This window comes from Triticum aestivum, chromosome 1A, assembly GCF_018294505.1.
Source record: "Triticum aestivum cultivar Chinese Spring chromosome 1A, IWGSC CS RefSeq v2.1, whole genome shotgun sequence".
Taxonomy (NCBI): domain Eukaryota; kingdom Viridiplantae; phylum Streptophyta; class Magnoliopsida; order Poales; family Poaceae; genus Triticum; species Triticum aestivum.
In genome coordinates, this window is record NC_057794.1 from 56,284,591 (window position 1) to 56,309,091 (window position 24,501).

Consider the following 24,501-nt stretch of genomic DNA (forward strand, 5'->3'; position numbering starts at 1 on the left):
TCGGGAAGAGGGGCCGAACACATAATCAGTTCCGCCTTGTTTATCCAGCCCTAGAAGAAGATAGCTTGCTCAGTACCATATTACGGTATGCGTAATCAAAAAATGTTCGGGAGACACACGCTTACCGGGGTATCCAGACGGTTGCAGTTAAGGTCGGCGTCCTTAGTAGTGTCCGTACAGTGTTTTCCCTTCCCGAAAAACAACTTCCACATCCCTTCGTGTGTAGTGCTAAAGAAGTGTTGGAGGGTTCATGATCCTTCTGGATTAAGCTCCCACATACGGCGAGACCTGCGCTGGCATGGCAGGATTCAGCGAACTAGCATCACTTGAATCACGTTGACAAGATCGATGTCTCTCTCAAGGAGGGTTCGGATGCCGCTCTGTAGAGTCTGCACTTCATCAACTGATCCCCAGTCCAACCCCTTGTTAATCCATGATGCAAGCTGTGGCGGAGGGGCGAAACGGAACGTAGGTATATCTTCCCACTTAGTGCTACGGGGTTCCGTGGCATAAAACCACTCTCGCTGCCATTGGTAGGAGGTTTCGGTGAAAGAGCCTTTTGGCCAGGGAGTGTTGGTAAGCTTTCTCACCACAGCACCACCGCACTCCACCTGTTCCCCGTCAACTACCTCCGGCTTCACACAGAAGGTCTTGAGCCATAAGCCGAAGTGTGGGGGGATTCGGAGGAAGGCCTTGCATGTAATGATAAATGCCGAGACGTGGAGAATAGAGTCCGGGGCTAGATCATGAAAATCTAGTCCATAATAAAACATTAGCCCCCGAACAAAGGGGTGGAGAGTAAACCCTAGCCCCCGGAGGAAGTGGAAGATGAATACGACCCTCTCGCCAGATCTGGGGGTCGTAATAACCTGTCCTTGAGCAGGAAGCCTATGGTGGACCTTCGCGGTCAAATATCTGGCCGCCCGAAGCTTTGCAATATCCTCCTCTATAACGGAGGAAGCCACCCATCGGCCTTGAGAGTTAGGTCCGGACATGATGGGGAGGTTTGAAGCAATGATGTCGAACCTTGGGTGCTAGAACTCAAGGTTGGCAAGGCTGAGGAGAGGTTTGGCGTCAAAAGACGGCCCTTGGTTCCTTTATAAAGGCAGTGGGTATTGAACGCCTCCTCCTAAGCCTAAGAACCTGCCTATTCCTAAGGAATCTTTCCCGCAGGACGGTTGGGTTACCCACACTCGTATTGATGAAAATCCCGCAATAAGGGGACACGATCTCTACTTTCACAAGACGTGCCAATAAAAACCACGCCCCGAAACGTGGAATGGCGGGACGGGAAACGGTTCGAAATAATGACCGGGAAAGCGTGACGTCACGTTGCTAAGTTTGTCGGTAGATTGGATTCATGAAATACTATACTCTCTACGGCTGTGTGTTGCAGATCCGGACACGTTTGTTTTGTCCGAAGACTATTTTGGAGTTCGTAAGGAGGAACCCGCCTTGCAATGCCAAAGATAGATCTATGTGCCAGATACCTTGTCATTGAAGCCAGGTTCAGGGGCTACTGAGGGAGTCCTGGACTAAGGGGTCCTCGGGCGTCCGGCCTGTTAGCCATGGGCCGGACTGATGGGTTGTGAAGATACAAAGACCGAAGACTACACCCGTGTCTGGATGGGACTCTTCTTGGCATGGAAGGCAAGCTTGGCAACCGGACAAGTAGATTCCTTTCTTTGTAACCAACTTTGTGTAACCCTAGATCCTCCTGGTGCTTATATAAACCGGAGGACTTAGTCTAGAGGGGGAATATATTCATTACCATAGTCATACCAGCTAGACCACTAGGGTTTAGCCATTATGATCTCGAGGTAGATCAACTCTTGTAATACTCGTATTCATCAATATCAATCAAGCAGGACGTAGGGTATTACCTCCATAGAGAGGGCCCGAACCTGGGTAAAACATCGTGTCCCCTGCCTCCTGTTACCATCGACCTTAGATGCACAGTTCGGGACCCCCTACCCGATATCCGCTGGTTTTGACACTGACAGACGTCGTTGCTGGCCGTCTGGTGGTTTGCCGCGACCGGGTCCCTCCTCCCGCCCCAACTCGCCCGCCGCAGCTCCATGCTGCTGGCGGCCTTACCCCCAGGGGCGGGGGTTCAGCTGCCCGCGCACGAGCACAGTCCCGCCAGGGAACGAGCTCGCCTCGGCCTCCCTCGGGGCAAGGCGTGACCTTGGGGACGGGGGGATCCCGCCGCCGCCGGCGCGCGGCTGGCTGGGGAGTAGCCGGTCGGGCGGACCTTGGCCCTGCCTGGTCGTCGTGGCGGTCCTGGATACGTCTCCAACGTATCTACTTTTCCAAACACTTTTGCCCTTCTTTTGGACTCTAACTTGCATGATTTGAATGGAACTAACCCAGACTGACGCTGTTTTCAGCACAATTGCCATGGTGTTATTTTTGTGCTGAAATAAAAGTTCTTGGAATGACCTGAAAATGAACGGAGAATATTTTTGGAATATATAAAAAATACTGGCGAAAGAATCAAGGCTAGGGGGCCCACACCCTGTCCATGAGGGTGGGGGTGCGCCTACCCCCTAGGCGCGCCCCTGCCTCGTGGGCCCCCTGGTGCTCCACCGACCTCAACTCCAACTCTATATATTCACGTTTGGGGAGAAAAAATCAGAGAGAAGGATTCATCACGTTTTATGATACGGAGCCGCCGCCAAGCCCTAATCTCTCTCGGGAGGGCTGATCTAGAGTCCGTTCAGGGCTCCGGAGAGGGGAATCCGTCGCCATCGTCATCATCAACCTTCCTCCATCACCAATTTCATGATGCCCACCGCCGTGCGTGAGTAATTCCATCATAGGCTTGTTGGACGGTGATGGGTTGCATGATATTTATCCTATAAACGAGTTAGTTTTGTTAGGGTTTGATCCCTAGTATCCACTATCTTATGAGATTGATGTTGCTATGAATTTGCTATGCTTAATGCTTGTCACTAGGGCCCGAGTGCCATGATTTCAGATCTGAACCTATTATGTTTTCATGAATATATGTGAGTTCTTGATCCTATCTTGCAAGTCTATAGTCACCTATTGTGTTATATGATCCGTTAACCCCGAAGTGACAATAATCGGGATACTTACCGGTGATTACTGTAGTTTGAGGAGTTCATGTATTCACTAAGTGTTAATGCTTTGGTCCTGGTACTCTATTAAAAGGAGGCCTTAATATCCCTTAGTTTCCAATAGGACCCCGCTGCCACGGGAGGGTAGGACAAAAGATGTCATGCAAGTTCTTTTCCATAAGCACGTATGACTATATTCGGAATACATGCCTACATTACATTGATGAACTGGAGCTAGTTCTGTGTCACCCTATGTTATAACCATTGCATGAGGAATCACATCCGACATAATTATCCATCACTGATCCATTGCCTATGAGCTTTTCACATATTGATCTTCGCTTATTTACTTTTCCGTTGCTACTGTTACAATCACTACAAAACCAATACTATTACTTTGCCACTGTTACCGCTACTATCATACCACTTTGCTACTAAATACTTTGCTACAGATATTAAGTCTTTTCAGGTGCGGTTGAATAGACAACTCAACTATTAATACTTGAGAATATTCTTTGGCTCCCCTTGTGTCGAATCAATAAATTTGGGTTGAATACTCTACTCTCGAAAACTGTTGTGATCCCCTATACTTGTGCGTTATCAAGACTATTTTCTGGTGCCGTTACCGGGGAGCATAGCTCTATTCTTTGAGTCACTTGGGATTTATATCTGCTGATCACTATGAAGAACTTGAAAGATAAAAGAACCAAGATTTTTCCCTCAACTACAAGGGGACGTAAGAAACTTACATCTAGCTCTGCACTTGATTCACCTTCTGTGTTGAGTAAACTTGCGACACCTACTCCTGCTATTCATTTTGATATGTCGCATGTTATTGATGATGCCACTTCTGCTTTGCATGATACTTATGATGAAACTACTTCTATGCTTGATAATACTGTGCCACTAGGTGAATTTCTTGATGAACAACTTGCTAGGGCTAGAGAGAATGAAATTATTGAAATTGATAATATTGTGAAAGTGATGATGAAGATTCTCTCCCTAGATATGAATTGCCCGTTGTGCCTGAGGGTTATGTTATGGATGATGAAACTGCTAGAGACTCTTTAGCTTGCCATGATAGATATGATCTTAAGAAATTATTAGCTAAGCTTAAATAAAAATTCTTGAATGCTAGAATGAAATATGACCCTACTTTTGCTACTTCACCTATCTTTATTTCCGATAAGGATTATGATTTTGTCGACCCTGAGTTAATTACTTTGGTTGAATCTGATCCTTTCTATGGCTATGAATCTGAAACTATTGTGGCACATCTTACTAAATTGAATGATATAGCCACCCTGTTCACTAATGATGAGAAAACTCGCTATTACTTTATCCTTAAGTTGTTTCCGTTCTCATTAAAGGGTGATGCTAAAACATGGTTTAATTCTCTTGATCCTGGTTGTGTGCGTAGTCCCCAGGATATGATTTATTACTTCTCTGCTAAATATTTCCCCGCTCATAAGAAACAAGCTGCCTTAAGGGAAATATATAATTTTGTGCAAATTGAAGAAGAGAGTCTCCCACAAGCTTGGGGGAGGCTTCTCCAATTACTTAATGCTTTTCCTGATCATCCTCTCAAGAAAAATGAAATACTTGATATCTTTTATAATGGGACTAACCGATGCTTCCAGAGACCACCTGGATAGTTGTGCTGGTTGTGTTTTCAAGGAAAGAACTGTTGATCAAGCTAAATTACTATTGACTAATATGTTGAGTAATGAAAATGATTGGACACTTCCTAAGCCAACTCCGAAGAAAAGGGGTATTCTATTTCTCAGTCCTGAAGATATGCAAGAGGCAAGAAATCTATGAAAGAAAAAGGTATTAGAGCTGAAGATGTTAAGAATTTACCACCTATTGAAGAGATACATGGTCTTGATAACCCGACACAGGTAGTAAAGGTAAATTCTCTCTATAGATTTGATGAAGGTGATATTCCTCGTTATAAGTCCGCTAGCCAATGCTTAGATGAGTTTGATAATTCTATTGTTAAACAAGAAAACTTGAATGGTTATGTTGGTAGACAATTGAAATGTAATGCTTATATGATTGAACACTTGGGTGATTATATGTCTAGTTAAAGGTGAACTTAAACTTATTAGTAAACATGCTTCTATGGTTACCACTCAAGTAGAACAAGTACTTAAAGCTCAGAATGATTTGCTCAATGAATTAAATAATAAGAAAAATGATAATGTTGTTAGAGTTGTGACTAGAGGGGGTAAAATGACTCAGAAACCTTTGTATCCTGAAGGTCACCCCAAGAGAATTGAGCAAGATTCTCATAGAACTAATGTTGATGCACCTAGTTCTTCTAAGAAGAAGAAAAATAAAATTGATAGGACTTTGCATGCTTCTAGTGAACCTATTGTTGACACACCTGAGAACCCAGTGATATTTCTATCTCTAGTGCTGAAACACAATCCAGTAATGACCATGAACCTAGTGATAATTTTAATGATGATGTTCATGTTGATGCTCAACCTAGTAATGACAATGATGTAGAGATTGAACCTGCTGTTGATCTTGATAACCCACAATCAAAGAATCAACGTTATGATAAGAGAGACTTCGTTGCTAGGAAGCACGGTAAAGAAAGAGAGCCATGGGTTCAGAAACCCATGCCTTTTCCTCCTAAACCATCCAAGAAAAAGGATGATTAGGATTTTGAGCGCTTTGCTGAAATGATTAGACCTATCTTTTTGCGTATGCGTTTGACTGATATGCTTAAAATGAATCCTTATGCTAAGTATATGAAAGATATTGTTACAAATAAAGAAAGATACCCGAAGCTGAAATTTCCACCAAGCCTGCCTAATTACACTTTAAAGGTGGAATTACAAAAGAACTAGGAGATCCAGGAGTACCAACTATACCATGCTCCATTACAAGAAACTATGTTAAAACTGCTTTATGTGATCTTGGAGCCGGTGTTAGTGTTATGCCTCTCTCTTTATATCGTAGACTTGATTTGAATAAGTTGACACCTAATGAATATCTTTGCAAATGGCCAATAAATCAACTGCTATACCTGTCAGTATTTGTGAGGATGTGCCTGTTGTGGTTGCAAACGTTACTATTTTAATGGACTTTGTTATTCTTGATATTCCCGAGGACGACAGTATGTCGATTATCCTTGGTAGACCCTTTTTGAATACTGTAGGGGCTGTTATGGATTGCAACAAAGGCAATGTCACTTTTCATGTTAATGGTAATGAGCATACGGTACATTTTCCAAGGAAACAACCTCAAGTCCACAGTATCAATTCTATTGGAAAATTTTCAACAATTACAATTGGAGGTTTTGAATTTCCTCTTCCTACTGCTAAGAAGTAATATGATATTCTTATTGTTGGGGACGTGCATATCCCCGTTGAGGTAACCTAATGTTATTCGAAATTTCTCCGGTTTCATGCGATTCGGAATGAGTTTGTTAACAATACTTGATCAACCTTGTTAGTGGATTCCTTTTGATGAGCATGAGATGGATGAAGTTAGATAGCACAACTCTGTGTACCCTCTTTTTACTTTCTGTTATTTAGATTAAATAAAATAAAATAGCATTTTCTGTCTGTTTTCTGAATTATCCTTGCAATAAAAAATACCCCGAAAATAGAAGTTCTCCAAATGTCCTGAAAATTTAATATGAATTTTTAGAATATTTAAGAACTATTGGCACTGAGAACACACCAGGGGGACCCACCATGTGCCCACGAGGGTGGAGGGCACGCCCTACCCCCTGGGAGCGCCCCCTGCCTCGTGGACCCCATGTGGGCCCCCTCCACTTATCCTTGCACCCACACACTTCGTCTTCCTCCAGAAAAAATTATCCACCAGCTCAAACCCGAGTTCTAGCTCATCTTGCTGCCATTTTCGATATCCTTGCTCAAAGCCCCATTCACAAAACTGCTTTGGGGGATTGTTCTTCGGTATGTGACTCCTCCAATGGTCCAATTAGTTTTTGTTCTAGTGCTTTATTTATTGCAAATTTTTGCTGCTTAGGTGACCCTGTTCTTGAGCTTGCATGTCAAATTTATGTGGTCAAAAGTAGTTTTAATGCATGATATAGCCTCTAGGCACTTGTAGGAGTAGTTGCTATCAATCTTGTTGAGTTTGGTTCACTTTTATTTTGAGTTACTAAAAATTTCAGAAATTTTTCAGAGGAAGAATTATGTTTAGGAAAATATACCAAGGTGGTTCCTTAAGGAAGCAAGGACCCCGGCCCACGATACGTGAACTGGACTATGAACTACCAAGAGAAGCTCAAGTACGGCCTTGTGAATGCCTGTCAGAAGATTTTATGGTCCAAGCAGGAATTAAGGAGGAATTTGACGTGTATGTGCGTAATGCTGAACTCGAGGGCTTCGTGTCAGATAAGTGCCCCCAATATTATCACTTAACCGATTCCTTTGTGAGAAGGTTTAAATTTACATCATCACGCAATTCTCACACTGTCCTATTTGATCTCTATGATAAATCTTATACCATGGACTTAGAAGATTTTACTAATGCTTGTAAACTCCTGCATTGGGGTAGTGTTAGTGAACCTCGCAAATCTGAATTTAAAGAATTTCTTGCTAGTATCACTGTGGGGGAATCTAGAGAAATAACACAAGCTACCATAGGGAGCATTCATTTTCCCGCCATACATTATTTTGCTCTCTTGGTGGGTAGATGCATTAAAGGTAAAGACGAGGCTTGCCTCATGTGCGTTCCAGATCTTAGTGTCCTCAAGAGTGCGGTATTGGGTGATAAACAATACAACTTGGGGGCTATTGTTGCATGTAGGTTGCATCTTAATAGTTCAACTGGAGACTTGTTTGGTGGAATTTATGCAACTCGTGTAGCTAATTTTCTTGAGATACCCATACATGAGAATGATATTGAATTGCCTCATGCTTATCTAGATTATAATGCTATGGTTCGTCATCAGTTTGTTGAGAGGAACGATCAATTCCTCCAGTACTGAATAATCTTTGACAGACGGCGCACCGTCCATGTTGCTCTCCCTGCTCCTGCCTTCTTTGACTTTTAGGCAAAAGGGAGATATGTTATAACCAGGGAGGAGGTGAACGAGTACGAGAGGAGGACGGAGGCAGCTCGCCTCCAAGTTGCAGCTTGTCAGGTAGTAGCTGCTGCATCTCAGTACGACCCCAGCTACAACTTTGGATTTCCACCAAGCCAGTCGTGGCCATAGACCAACTTAGGCCCAAAGCCTAAGCTTGGGGGAGTACGTATCTCTCACCGACATTACATTCATGTTCACACACTCATGCCAGTTATCGGTGCTCATACTTTTTCATTGTATCATACATGCTAGTTTTCTGTTTTAAGTCTTCTTCTTGTGTGTTTGAAAAACCTTAATAAAAAACCCAAAAAATTAGTTGTAGCTTTTAGCTAGTTTACTTTCCATGCCTGTAGTAGTAGTAATTAAAAGAAAACCCAAAAACATTTTGCGTTCTTCTTTTGCTTGTTGGGAGCTTTCCCGTGTAAATAGTTTTATTTCTTTTCTTGTTCCTTGGGGGTCGAGGGGAGAAGACCATGATGAAAATGTTGAGTGGCTCTTATATGCATTATTGTTGATTTAACCAAGAGCCCATATTACCTTGTCTTCTCCCTTGTATTAAATGCTTGCAGATTCCATCTTAGTCCAATGCACGTCCACTATTATTATTATCCACACCGTTCGGTCGTGCAAGCGAAAGGCAATAATGACGATATATGATGAACTGATTGAGATGAGAGAAGCCAGTATGAACTCGACCTCTCTTGTTTTTGTAAATATGATTAGTTCATCATTCCTGATTCAGCTATTATAAATGAGACATGTTTGCAATGACAATTAGAGATTATAGTTGCTCATGCCATGCTTAAGTAGCTAGGAGTTTATAATGGTTTACCTTGCGTGCCAACATGCTATTAAAATGGTTGTGATGTGGTATGATAGGGTGGTACCCTCCTTTGAATGATTCGAGTGGCTTAACTTGGCACATGTTCACGCATGTAGTTGAACAAAATCAACATAGCCTCCATGATATTTATGTTCATGGTGAACTATATCCTACTCATGCTTGCATTCAGTGTTGATTAATTTTAATGCATGTTCATGATTGTTGTCGCTCTCTAGCTGGTCGCTTCCCAGTCTCTTTCTAGCCTTCACTTGTACTAAGCAGGAATACTGCTTATGCATCCAATTCCATAAACCCCAAAAGTTATTCCATATGAGTCCACCATACCTTCCTATATGCGGTATCTACCTGCCGTTCCAAGTAAATTTGTATGTGCCAAACTCTAAACCTTCAAATGAAATTCTGTTTTGTATGCTCGAATAGCTCATGTATAACCTAGGGATGTATGTATCTTCCATGCTAGGCGGGTTTTTCTCAAGAGGAGTGGACTCCGCTCCTCACTCACGAGAAAATGGCTGGTCACCGGGATGCCCAGTCCCATGTTCAAACCAAATGAAAATAATTACAAACAAAACTCCCCCAGGATTGTTGTTAGTTGGAGGCACCCGTTGTTTCGGGCAAGCCATGGATTGATGCTTGTTGGTGGTGGGGGAGTATAAACTTTGCCATTATGCTTGGGAACCGCCTATAATGTGTGTAGCATGGAAGATATCGAGATCTCTCGGTTGTTATGTTGACAATGAAAGTATACCGCTCAAAATCTTATTCATATCTATTTCAAAACCGAGCTCTAGCACCTCTACAAATCCCTGCTTCCCTCTGCGAAGGGCCTATCTATTTACTTTTATGTTGGGTCATCATCCTCTTATTAAAAAGCACCAGTTGGAGAGCACCGTTGTCATTTTCATGCATTGCTATTAGTTTACATTGAGTATGACTATGACTAGATCTTTTTACCATGAATTACACTTTCCAGTCAGCCCTTGATCTTCAGGGGTGCTCTGCATTTATGTTTTGCGGTCTCAGAAAGGGCTAGCGAGATACCATCTTGTTATATCATATTATGATTATTTTGAGAAAGTGTTGTCATCCGAGATTTATTATTATTGCTCGCTAGTTGATTATGCCATTGATATGAGTAAACATGAGACCTAAATGTTAGTGTGAATATGGTTAGTTCATAATCTTTGCTCAAAACTTGAATGTTGGCTTTACATATTTACAACAACAAGAGCAAACAGAGTTTGTAAAAGTTTTTCTTTATCACTTTCAGTTTGTCAACTGAATTGCTTGAGGACAAGCAAAGGTTTAAGCTTGGGGGAGTTGATACGTCTCCAACGTATCTACTTTTCCAAACACTTTTGCCCTTGTTTTGGACTCTAACTTGCATGATTTGAATGGAACTAACCCGCACTGACGTTGTTTTCAACAGAATTGCCATGGTGTTATTTTTGTGCAGAAATAAAAGTTCTCGGAATGACCTGAAAATCAACGGAGAATATTTTTTGAATATATATAAAATATTGGCGAAAGAATCAAGGCCAGGGGGTGATACGTCCATTTTGCATCATGCTTTTATATCAATATTTATTGCATTATGGACTATTTTTTCACTTTATGTCACAATACTTATGGCTATTCTCTCTTTTTACAAGGTTTACATAAGGAGGGAGAATGTCGGCAGCTGGAATCCTGGGCTGGAAAAGGAGCAAATATTAGAGACCTATTCTGCGCAACTCCAAAAGTCCTGAAACTTCACGGAACATCTTAAAATAAATAAAGAAAAATCCTCGCCAAAGATGAAGGCCAGGGGGCCCACACCCTTCTCACGAGGGTGGGGGCGCCCCCCCTAGGGCGCGCCCCCTACCTCGTGGGCCCCCTGGTGGCTCTCCGACGTCCATCTTCTCCTATATGAGGTCTTTTTATGAGAAAAAAAGAAGAAACTTTTCGGGACGAGACTCCGCCGCCACGAGGCGGAACCTTGGCGGATCCAATCTAGAGCTCCAGCAGAGCTGTTCTGCCGGGGATACTTCCCTCCGGGAGGGGGAAATCATCACCATCGTCATCACCAACGCTCCTCTCATCGGGAGAGGGCAATCTCCATCAACATCTTCACCAGCACCATCTCATCTCCAAACCCTAGTTCATCTCTTGTATCCAATTCTTGTCTCAAAGTCCGGGATTGGTGCTAGTAGGTTGCTAGTAGTGTTGATTACTCCTTGTAGTTGATGCTAGTTGGTTTATTTGGTGGAAGATCATATGTTCAGATCCTATATGCATATTATTACCCCTCTGATTATGAACATGAATATGCTTTGTGAGTAATTACGTTCGTTCCTGAGGACAAGGGAGAAGTCTTGCTATGAGTAGTCATGTGAATTTGGTATTCGTTTGATATTTTGATAAGATGTATGTTGTCTAGCCTCTAGTGGTGTTATGTGAACGTCGACTACATAACACTTCACCATTATTTGGGCCTAGAGGAAGGCATTGGGAAGTAATAAGTAGATGATGGGTTGCTAGAGTGACAGAAGCTTAAACCCTAGTTTATGCGTTGCTTCGTAAGGGGCTGATTTGGATCCATATGTTTCATGCTATGGTTAGGTTTACCTTAATACTTTTGTTGTAGTTGCGGATGCTTGCAATAGAGGTTAATCATAAGTGGGATGCTTGTTCAAGTAAGAACAGCACCCAAGCACCGGTCCACCCACATATCAAATTATCAAAGTATCGAACGCGAATCATATGAACGTGATGAAAACTAGCTTGACGATATTCCCATGTGTCCTCGGGAGCGCTTTTCCTATTATAAGAGTTTGTTCCGGCTTGTCCTTTGCTACAAAAGGATTGGGCCACCTTGCTGCACTTTATTTACTTTTGTTACTTGTTGCTCGTTACAATTTATCTATCACAAAACTATCTGTTACCACTTATTTCAGTACTTGCAGAGAATACCTTGCTGAAAACCGCTTATCATTTCCTTCTGCTCCTCGTTGGGTTCGACACTCTTACTTATCGAAAGGACTACGATAGATCCCCTATACTTGTGGGTCATCAAGACTCTTTTCTGGCGCCGTTGCCGGGGAGTGTAGCGCCTTTGGTAGGTGGAATTTGGTAAGGAAAAATTTATATAGTGTGCTGAAATTTACTGTCACTTGTTACTATGGAAAGTAATTCTCTGAGGGGCTTGTTCGGGGTATCTTCACCCCGTCCAGTAGAGCAAAGAGTTGCTCCTCAACCTACTGAACCTATTGAAAATGAAACTCCTTTTGAATTTCCTTCGGGTATGATGGAAAAACTGCTAGCTAACCCTTTTACAGGAGATGGAACAAAGCATCCTGATGAGCACTTAATATATGTGGATGAAGTTTGTGGATTATTTAAGCTTGCAGGTATACCCGATGATGTTGCTAAGAAGAAGGTCTTCCCTTTATCTTTGAAGGGAGACGCATTGATATGGTATAGGCTATGTGATGATATGAGATCATGGGACTATAAAAGATTGAAGTTGGAATTTCATCAAAAGTATTACCCTATGCATCTTGTTCATCGTGATCGCAATTATATATATAATTTCTGGCCTCGCGAAGGAGAAAGCATCGCTCAAGCTTGGGGGAGGCTTAAATCAATGTTATATTCATGCCCCAATCATGAGCTCTCAAGAGAAATGATTATTCAAAATTTTATGCTCGGCTTTCTGATAACAATCGCACCATGCTCGATACTTCTTGTGCTGGCTCTTTTATGATGAAGACTATTGAATTCAGATGGAATTTATTGGATAGAATTAAACGCAACTCTGAAGATTGGGACCTCGACGAAGGTAAGGAGTCAGGTATGACACCTAAGTTTGATTGTGTTAAATCTTTTATGGATACCGATATTTTCCGTAAGTTTAGCACTAAATATGGACTTGACTCTGAGATAGTAGCTTCTTTCTGTGAATCTTTTGCTACTTATGTTGATCTCCCTAAGGAGAAGTGGTTTAAATATCATCCTCCCATAGAAGTAAAAGTAGCTGCACCTATTAAAGTTGAAGAAAATACTGTCACTTATAATGATCCTATTGTTCCTACTTCTTATATTGAGAAACCACCTTTCCCTGTTAGAATAAAGGATCATGCTAAAGCTTCAACTGTTGTTCGTAAAAGAAATATTAGAACTTATACACCTCCTGAGCAAGTTAAAGTAGAACCTAATATTGCTATTGTTAAAGATCTCTTGTCTGATAATATTGATGGGCATGTTATTCAGTTCGAAGGTGAAACTGCTAGAATTGCTAAACCTTGTGATAAAGATAAACATAGACATGTGGTAGGCGTGCCTGTTATTTCTGTTAAAATAGGAGATCATTGTTATCATGGCTTATGTGATATGGGTGCTAGTGCTAGTGTAATACCTATTGACTTATACAAAGAAATTAAGAATGAAATTGCACCTGTTGAGTTAGAAGATATTGATGTTACTATTAAACTTGCTAATAGAGATACTATTTCACCAATTGGAATTGTTAGAGATGTTGAAGTCTTGTGTGGGAAAACTAAATATCCTGCTGATTTTCTTGTTCTTGGTTCCCCACAAGATAGCTTTTGTCCCATTATATTTGGTAGACCCTTCTTAAATACTGTCAATGCTACCATAGATTGCACAAAGAATGTTGTTACTATTGGCTTGGATGATATGGTTCATGAGTTTAATTTCTCTAAATTTAGTAAACAACATCGTGAGGAAGAATTACCTAGTAAGGATGAAATTATTGGTCTTGCTTCTATTGCCGTACCTCCTAGTGATCCTTTAGAACACTATTTGCTAGACCATGAAAATGATATGTTCATGAATGAAAGAAGGGAAATAGATGAAGTATTCTTTAAACAGGAACCTATTCTGCAACATAATTTGCCTGTTGAAATTTTAGGGGATCCTCCTCCACCCAAGGGTGATCCCGTGTTTGAGCTTAAACCTTTGCCTGATAATCTTAAATATGCTTATCTTGATGAAAAGAAGATATATCCTGTTATTATTAGTGCTAACCTTTCAGAGCATGAAGAAGAAAGATTATTGAAAACTCTGAAGAAGCATCGTGCTGCTATTGGATATACTCTTGATGATCTTAAGGGCATTAGTCCCACTCTATGTCAACATAAAATAAATTTGGAAGCAGATGCCAAACCAGTTCGTGATCCTCAACGACGTCTGAATCCTAAAATGAAAGAAGTGGTAAGAAAAGAAATACTAAAGCTTCTGGAGGCAGGTATAATCTATCCCGTTGCTGATAGTGAGTGGGTAAGTCCTGTCCATTGTGTCCCTAAGAAGGGAGGTATTACTGTTGTTCCTAATGATAAAGATGAATTGATTCCACAAAGAATTATCACAGGTTATAGGATGGTAATTGATTTCCGCAAATTAAATAAAGCTACTAAGAAAGATCATTACCCCTTACCTTTTATTGATCAAATGCTAGAAAGATTATGCAAACATACACACTATTGCTTTCTAGATGGTTATTCTGGTTTCTCTCAAATACCTGTGTCGGCTAGAGATCAATCAAAGACTACTTTTACATGCCCTTTTGGTACTTTTGCTTATAGACGTATGCCTTTTGGTTTATGTAATGCACCTGCTACCTTTCAAAGATGCATGATGGCTATATTCTCTGACTTTTGTGAAAAGATTTGTGAGGTTTTCATGGACGACTTTTCCGTCTATGGTTCCTCTTTTGATGATTGCTTGAGCAATCTTGATCGAGTTTTGCAGAGATGTGAAGAAACTAATCTTGTCTTGAATTGGGAAAAGTGCCACTTTATGGTTAATGAAGGTATTGTCTTGGGGCACAAAGTTTCTGAAAGAGGTATTGAAGTTGATAAAGCCAAGGTTGATGCTATTGAAAAGATGCCATGTCCCAAGGACATCAAAGGTATAAGAAGTTTCCTTGGTCACGCCGGATTTTACAGGAGGTTCATTAAGGACTTCTCAAAAATTTCTCGGCCTCTGACTAATTTATTGCAAAAAGATATACCATTTGTCTTTGATGATGATTGTGTAGAAGCATTTGAAATACTTAAGAAAGCATTAGTCTCTGCACCTGTTGTTCAGCCACCTGATTGGAACTTACCCTTTGAAATTATGTGTGATGCTAGTGATTATGCTGTAGGTGCTGTTCTAGGGCAAAGAGTTGATAAGAAATTAAATGTTATTCATTATGCTAGTAAGACTCTAGACAATGCTCAAAGAAATTATGCTACTACTGAAAAAGAGCTTTTAGCAGTTGTATTTGCTTGTGATAAGTTCAGATCTTATATTGTTGATTCTAAAGTAACTATTCAAACTGATCATGCTGCTATTAAATATCTTATGGAAAAGAAAGATGCTAAACCTAGACTTATTAGATGGGTTCTCTTGCTACAAGAATTTGATTTGCATATTGTTGATAGAAAGGGAGCTGAGAACCCCGTTGCAGACAACTTGTCTAGGTTAGAAAATATTCTTGATGACCCACTACCTATTAATGATAGCTTTCCTGATGAACAATTAAATGTTATAAGTACTTCTCGTAGTACTCCATGGTATGCTGATTATGCTAATTATATTGTTGCTAAGTTTATACCACCTAGCTTCACATACCAACAAAAGAAAAAGTTTTCTATGATTTAAGACATTACTTTTGGGATGACCCACATCTTTATAAAGAAGGAGTAGATGGTGTTATTAGACGTTGTGTACCTGAGCATGAACAGGAACAGATCCTACGCAAGTGTCATTCCGAGTCTTATGGAGGACACCACGCTGGAGATAGAACTGCACATAAGGTATTGCAATCTGGTTTTTATTGGCCTACTCTCTTCAAGGATGCCCGTAAGTTTGTCTTGTCTTGTGATGAATGTCAAAGAATTGGTAATATTAGTAGACGTCAAGAAATGCCTATGAATTATTCTCTTGTTATTGAACCGTTTGATGTTTGGGGCTTTGATTATATGGGACCTTTTCCTGCCTCTAATGGATACACACATATTTTAGTTGCTGTTGATTACGTTACTAAGTGGGTAGAAGCTATTCCAACTAGTAGTGCTGATCATAACACTTCTATTAAAATGCTTAAGGAAGTTATTTTCCCGAGGTTTGGAGTCCCTAGATATTTAATGACTGATGGTGGTTCACACTTTATTCATGGTGCTTTCCGTAAAATGCTTGCTAAATATGATGTTAATCATAGAATTGCATCTCCTTATCACCCACAGTCTAGTGGTCAAGTAGAGTTGAGCAATAGAGAGCTCAAATTAATTTTGCAAAAGACTGTTAATAGGTCTAGAAAGAATTGGTCCAAGAAACTTGATGATGCATTATGGGCTTATAGAACTGCATATAAAAATCCTATGGGTATGTCTCCGTATAAAATGGTTTATGGAAAAGCATGTCACTTACCTCTCGAACTAGAACATAAGGCATATTGGGCTATTAAAGAGCTTAACTATGATTTTAAACTTGCCGGTGAGAAGAGGTTATTTGATATTAGCTCACTTGATGAATGGAGAACCCAAGCTTATGAAAATGCCAAGTTGTTTAAAGAAAAAGTTAAAAGATGGCATGACAAAAGGATACAAAAGCGTGAGTTTAATGTAGGTGATTATGTATTGCTATACAACTCTCGTTTAAGATTTTTTGCAGGAAAACTTCTCTCTAAATGGGAAGGCCCCTATGTTATCGAAGAGGTCTATCGTTCCGGTGCCATAAAAATCAACAACTTCGAGGGCACAAATCCGAAGGTGGTAAACGGTCAAAGAATCAAACGTTATATCTCATGTAATCCCATAAATGTTGAAACCAATATTATTGAAACCGTAACCCCGAAGGAATACATAAGGGACACTTTCCGGAACGTTTCAGACTCCGAAAAGGAATAGGTATGTGGTACGGTAAGTAAACCGACTCCAAAACAATTTTTAAGGCAATATTTCTCCGTTTTGGAATATTTAGAAAAATAGAAAAATAAGTAGCAGTCCGGGAAGGACACGAGGACCCCACGAGGGTGGTGGGCGCGCCCTACCCCCCTGGGCGCCCCCCTACCTCGTGAGCACCTCGTGTGCCTTCCGGACTCCGTTTTCTTGCACGTTACGTATTTTGGTCGGTAAAAATTCATTATATAATCTCCCGGGGTTTTGACTCCCGTATCACGCAAAAATCTCTGTCTTTGTTTCGAGCTGTTTTTCTGACAGATCTAGATTATCATGACGTCCCCAAGTGCTTCCAAGGACAAGTTCTTCGAGAAGGTCATCAACCCTTACCTCGTGGAGGTGCTGCGACACCCTCAAACCATTGAGATGCGTGATGGGTTGTTGCACATCCGCGATGTTGAGGGACCAAAGGGAACCGGAAGCGTGAGACGAGGCTCGAAGCAATGGAGCAACAAATTTTCAAGTGCTAGGGGATGGTGGAGCGTGGAATCAACGCTAGCCACACGATGCTCGCGGAGTTCACTAACAACTACAAGCCGGATGCCAAGAACACCGAGGAGGCCATCTTCAAGCTATATGAGAAGATCGAGCACCTCCAAGCCCAAATCTATGACCTGCAAAACCAAAACTGTGAGTATGAATATAGATTCAAAAGAATGAGTTTGGCTGCAGATTCGAGGATTCCGGAGACTCGATCATCCTTCTATGATAGTGAACCTATGCCTTGGAAGATGGATGACAAGCCCGCATCATCAACAACACCTCCACCTTCTTCACCAACCAAGGAGATATAATCACATGGGTATGGGCACTCCCCTTGGCAACTGCCAAGCTTGGGGGAGGTGCCCCGGTATCGTATCACAATCACAACTCCTATCTTTACCGTTTTTCTTAGTTCGATCCTATTAGTAGTATCTTGATCTAGTAGAATAAAGTTTATGGCATGATCTAGTTTTGAGTTTTGCTTTATGATCTCTCTATGTAATCGAGTCCGTGAGCTATATATAATAAAGATTAGTGTTGAGTCAAGGGCTTGATTATTTTGCCATGATCTTGGGTGAATAAAAGAAAAGAGAAAAAGAATAAAAAGAAACAAAAAGTTCATATTGATCTTATTGAGAGTAATGACTTCACATAGAAAGAGTATGATGATTAAAAGTTGTTGGGAGTTGGCAGACATAGCTTTGGTCATTGTTGCAATTAATAGGAAGTAATAAGGAAAGAGAGGTTTTCACATATAGATATATTATCATTGACATCTTTTATGATTGGGAGCACTCATTAAAATATGACATGCTAAAGAGTTGATGTTGGACAAGGAAGACAACGTAATGAGTTATGTCTTTCTTATATCTGAGATAAAGTATGTTGTCATGGATCCTCTAACTTGTTGAGCTTGCCTTTCCCCCTCATGCTAGCCAAATTCTCAGCACCAAGTAGAAATACTACTTGTGCTTCCAAAATCCCTTAAACCAGTTTTGCCATGAGAGTCCACCATATCTACCTATGGATTGAGTAAGATCCTTCAAGTAAGTTGTCATCGGTGCAAAGCAATAAAAATTGCTCTAAATATGTATGATTGATTGGTGTGGGAGAAATAAGCTTTATACGATCTTGTGATGTGGAAGTAATAAAAGCGACGGACTGCATAATAAAGGTTCATATCACAAGGGGCAATATAAAGTGACGTTCTTTCGCATTGAGATTTTATATATCCAACCATAAAAGCGCATGGCAACCTCTGCTTCCCTCTGCGAAGGGCCTATCCTTTATTATTATCTTCTACCTTATGCAAGAGTCATGGTGATCTTCACCTTTTCTTTTTCATTTTATCCTTTGGCAAGCTCAGCATGTTGGAAAGAACATGATATATATATATATCTAATTGGATGTAGGGGAGCATGAACCATTATTGTTGACATTACCCTTGAGGTAAAAGGTTGTGGGGCAAAACTATAAGCCCCTATCTTTCTCTGTGTCCGATTAAAACTCCGTAACCACAAGTATCGCGTGAGTGTTAGCAATTATGGAGGACTAAATGATAGTTGAGTATGTGGACTTGCTTTTTAGCTCTGACATAGACTCTTTCCGATGTTATGATAAATTGCAATTGCTTCAATGACTGAGATTATAGTTTGTCGGAGCCCAATAAGGTTTATGATTTATACTTTTGCATTGTGAATAGATCATCACTTGAACATAAGTAATCATATGACAAAATCTATATATGTTGCTGTTATGAGAATAATCATGATGCCTTCATGTCCGTATTTTATTTTTATCGACGCCTCTACCTCTAAACATGAGGACATATTTATTGTTATCGGCTTTTCGCTTGAGGACAAGCGAGGTCTAAGCTTGGGGGAGTTGATACGTCCATTTTGCATCATGCTTTTATATCGATATTTATTGCATTATGGACTGTTATTTCACTTTATGTCACAATACTTATGGCTATTCTCTCTTATTTTACAAGGTTTACATAAGGAGGGAGAATGCCGGCAGCTGGAATTCTGGGCTGGAAAAGGAGCAAATATTAGAGACCTATTCTGCGCAACTCCAAAAGTCCTGAAACTCCACGGAACATCTTAAAATAAATAAAGAAAAATCCTCGCCAAAGATGAAGGCCAGGGGGCCCACACCCTGCTCACGAGGGTGGGGGGCGCCCCCCCTAGGGCGCGCCCCCTACCTCGTGGGCCCCCTGGTGGCTCTCCGACGTCCATCTTCTCCTATATGAGGTCTTTCGATGAGAAAAAAATAAGAAGGAACTTTTCGGGACGAGACTCCGCCGCCACGAGGCGGAACCTTGGCGGATCCAATCTAGAGCTCCGGCAGAGCTGTTCTGCCGGGGATACTTCCCTCCGGGAGGGGGAAATCATCACCATCGTCATCACCAACGCTCCTCTCATCGGGAGAGGGCAATCTCCATCAACATCTTCACCAGCACCATCTCATCTCCAAACCCTAGTTCATCTCTTGTATCCAATTCTTGTCTCAAAGTCCGGGATTGGTGCTAGTAGGTTGCTAGTAGTGTTGATTACTCCTTGTAGTTGATGCTAGTTGGTTTATTTGGTGGAAGATCATATGTTCAGATCCTATATGCATATTATTACCCCTCTGATTATGAACATGAATATGCTTTGTGAGTAATTACGTTCGTTCCTGAGGACAAGGGAGAAGTCTTGCTATGAGTAGTCATGTGAATTTGGTATTCGTTTGATATTTTGATAAGATGTATGTTGTCTAGCCTCTAGTGGTGTTATGTGAACGTCGACTACATAACACTTCACCATTATTTGGGCCTAGAGGAAGGCATTGGGAAGTAATAAGTAGATGATGGGTTGCTAGAGTGACAGAAGCTTAAACCCTAGTTTATGCATTGCTTCGTAAGGGGCTGATTTGGATCCATATGTTTCATGCTATGGTTAGGTTTACCTTAATACTTTTGTTGTAGTTGCGGATGCTTGCAATAGAGGTTAATCATAAGTGGGATGCTTGTTCAAGTAAGAACAGCACCCAAGCACCGGTCCACCCACATATCAAATTATCAAAGTATCGAACGCGAATCATATGAACGTGATGAAAACTAGCTTGACGATATTCCCATGTGTCATCGGGAGTGTTTTTCCTATTATAAGAGTTTGTTTCGGCTTGTCCTTTGCAACAAAAGGATTGGGCCATCTTGCTGCACTTTATTTACTTTTGTTACTTGTTGCTCGTTACAATTTATCCTATCACAAAACTATCTGTTACCACTTATTTCAGTACTTGCAAAGAATACCTTGCTGAAAACCGCTTATCATTTCCTTCTGCTCCTTGTTGGGTTCGACACTCTTACTTATCGAAAGGACTACGATAGATCCCCTATACTTGTGGGTCATCAGGGGGCCACACCCTGTCCACGAGGGTGGGGGCGTGCCCCCTGCCTCGTGGGCCCCCTGATGCTCCACCAACCTCAAATCCAACTCTATATATTCACGTTCGGGGAGAAAAAAATGAGAGAAGGATTCATCGTGTTTTATGATACGGAGCCGCCGCCAAGCCCTAATCTCTCTCGGGAGGGCTGATCTGGAGTCCATTCGGGGCTCCGAAGAGGGGAATCTGTCGCCATCGTCATCATCAACCTTCCTCCATCACCAATTTCATGATGCCCACCGCCGTGCGTGAGTAATTCCATCATAGGCTTGCTGGACGATGATGGTTTGGATGAGATTTATCATGTAATCGAGTTATTTTTGTTAGGGTTTGATCCCTAGTATCCACTATGTTCTGAGATTGATGTTGCTATGACTTTGCTATGCTTAATGCTTGTCACTAGGGACCGAGTGCCATGATTTCAGATCTAAACCTATTATGTTTTCATGAATATATGTGAGTTCTTGATCCTATCTTGCAAATCTATAGTCACCTATTATGTGTTATTATCCGTTAACCCCGAAGTGATAATAATCGGGATACTTACCGGTGATGACCATAGTTTGAGGAGTTCATGTATTCACTATGTGTTAATGCTTTGGTCTGGTACTCTATTAAAAGGAGGCCTTAATATCCCTTAGTTTCCAATAGGACCCCGCTGCCACGGGAGGGTAGGACAAAAGATGTCATGCAAGTTCTTTTCCATAAGCACGTATGACTATATTCGGAATACATGCCTACATTACATTGATGAACTCGAGCTAGTTCTGTGTCACCCTATGTTATAACCATTGCATGAGGAATCGCATCCGACGTAATTATCCATCACTGATCCATTGCCTACGAGCTTTTCACATATTGATCTTCGCTTATTTACTTTATCGTTGCTACTTTTACAATCACTACAAAACCAATACTATTACCTTTGCCACTGTTACTGCTACTATCATACTACTTTGCTACTAAATACTTTGCTGCAGATATTAAGTCTTTCAGGTGCGGTTGAATGGACAACTCAATTGTTAATACTTGAGAATATTATTTGGCTCCCCTTGTGTCGAATCAATAAATTTGGGTTGAATACTCTACCCTCGAAAACTGTTGCGATCCCCTATACTTGTGGGTTATCAGTCCTCGAACGCCACCGTCGCGGCTGGGGTGGTCGCGTCTTCGTCGGTGTTGGCCGTCGGGTCTCCCGTGCTCCTCCGCCGCACCCCTTTCCATCCATTCATCACCTCCTTCGGCTCCTCCCAGCTCCGCTTCGTGTCTGGTCTCAGTGCCCTGCGCCCCAGCCTACCTCTCCGGCGTCCTGCCCTCGCCCCACCGGGGCCGGCGGCGATAGGGGAAACCCTTGCTGCGTGCTCGCCCCGACCGAGCATGTTGGGCCGCCCCTTGGTGGGCCATGGAGAGGGGATGTGCCTCTCCCCCCAGCTGGGCCCTCTGGGCCTGGTCCCGCGGCTGGACTGGTTCTTGGGTTGTGTCGGCCCATGCTGGCTGGCTGCCCATCCCAGGGCCTGCTCCCTCGGCCACCCACTCGGGGGTCTATCTGGCCCCCACGAGGGTTTCCCATCCCGCCACACCCTTCCCCCCGAGCGCCGCTCTCTCCTCGCCCGAACCCCCCTCCTCCCGCGCCGCCCCGTTCCGGCCCTGCTGCTCCGCCCCTGCTCCCGCTCCCCCTCCGACGATGCCGCGTGACTGAGGGGACAACACCAGCCGCCCCAAGTGAAGCTTGGAGGACCGCCGCGCCCCGTCCCGCTCCTCCCCCGAGGGCCTTCACCGGGAGCTATCCTCCAGGGACCAGCGCCGCTCGCCCCCTCCCCCCCCCCCATGATTCCAGGCGCTCACCTGGCCGTGACGGTCGCCGCTCCCCGCCCCATGACGACCGCCGTGACCGACCTCGGTCACCTGCGCCCGAGCCATGGCGCGCTGACCGGCGCCGGTCTCCCTCGCCCGAGCGTCGCCGTGCCTGCTCCCCCTCCTCGGGCCGCAACCCCGCCCCGCCTGCCGTAGATGTGCCTTCGCACCGCTACCAACCCTTGCAAAACCAGCCTAGCTTCGCTCCCTCCAATGGAGGGAATGGGGGGCGGGGGCGCCAAGGCGTGATGAAGAAAAAGAAGAAGAAGAAGAAGAAGAAGAAGAAGAAGAAGAAGAAGAAGAAGAAGAAGAAGAAGAAGAAGAAGAAGAAGAAGAAGAAGAAGAAGAAGAAGAAGAAGAAGAAGAAGAAGAAGAAGAAGAAGAAGAAGAAGAAGAAGAAGAAGAAGAAGAAGAAGAAGAAGAAGAAGAAGAAGAAGAAGAAGAAGAAGAAGAAGAAGAAGAAGAAGAAGAAGAAGAAGAAGAAGAAGAAGAAGAAGAAGAAGAAGAAGAAGAAGAAGAAGAAGAAGAAGAAGAAGAAGAAGAAGAAGAAGAAGAAGAAGAAGAGGGGCCCCGCGCGCCCCCCTGCCGCGCCGGCCCCCTCACCTGCGACTTCGGCCTTGCCCGCCTCCGATGCCCCCGTGACCCGCCCCCTTGCTTCAACTGCGGGCTCGCGGGACACTGCCAAGTCGAGTGCACCAACCCTCCAATGTGCTACCTCTACAAGGATACCGGTCACCCCGCGGTGCTCTGTCCGGATCGACCGTTGATGGATGATCTCATGATGTATGGACATGGCATCGAGGGCCTCGGCTTCTTCCACATCGAGGTGGAGGACATCCCACCGCCTTCCCCATCGCTCCAAGCGATCGTTGATATGTCTCCAACGTATCTATAATTTTCGATTGTTCCATGCTATTATATTACCTGTTTTGGATGTTTAATGGGCTTTGTTATGCACTTTTATATTATTTTTGGGACTAACCTACTAACCAAAGGCCCAGTGCCAATTGTTGTTTTTTTGCCTATTTTAGTGTTTCGCAGAAAAGGAATACCAAACGGAATGAAACCTTTGGGAGAGTTATTTTTGGAACAAACGCAATCCAAGAGACTTGGAGTGGACGTCAAGGAAGCAATGAGGCGACCACTAGGTAGGAGGGCGCGCCCCCACCCTCATGGGCCCCTCGTGGCTCCACTGACCTACTTCTTTCGCCTATATATACTCATATACCCCAAAAACATCCGAGAGCACCACGAAACACTATTTCCACCGCCGCAACCTTCTGTACCCATGAGATCCCATCTTGGGGCCTTTCCGGCGCTCCGCCGGAGGGGGAATCGATCACGGAGGGCTTCTACATCAACACCATAGCCTCTCCGATGATGTGTGAGTAGTTTATCACAGACCTTCGGGTCCATAGTTATTAGCTAGATGGCTTCTTCTCTCTCTTTGGATCTCAATACAAAGTTCTCCTCGATTCTCTTGGAGATCTATTCGATGTAATTCTTTTTGCGGTGTGTTTGTCGAGATCAGATGAATTGTGGGTTTATGATCAAGATTATCTATGAACAATATTTGATTCTTCTCTGAATTCTTTTATGCATGATTTAATATCTTTGCAAGTCTCTTCGAATTATCAGTTTGGTTTGGCCTACTAGATTGATCTTTCTTGCAATGGGAGAAGTGCTTAGCTTTGGGTTCAATCTTGTGGTGTCCTTTCCCAGTGACAACAGGGGCAGCAAGGCACGTATTGTATTGTTGCCATCGAGGATAAAAAGATAGGG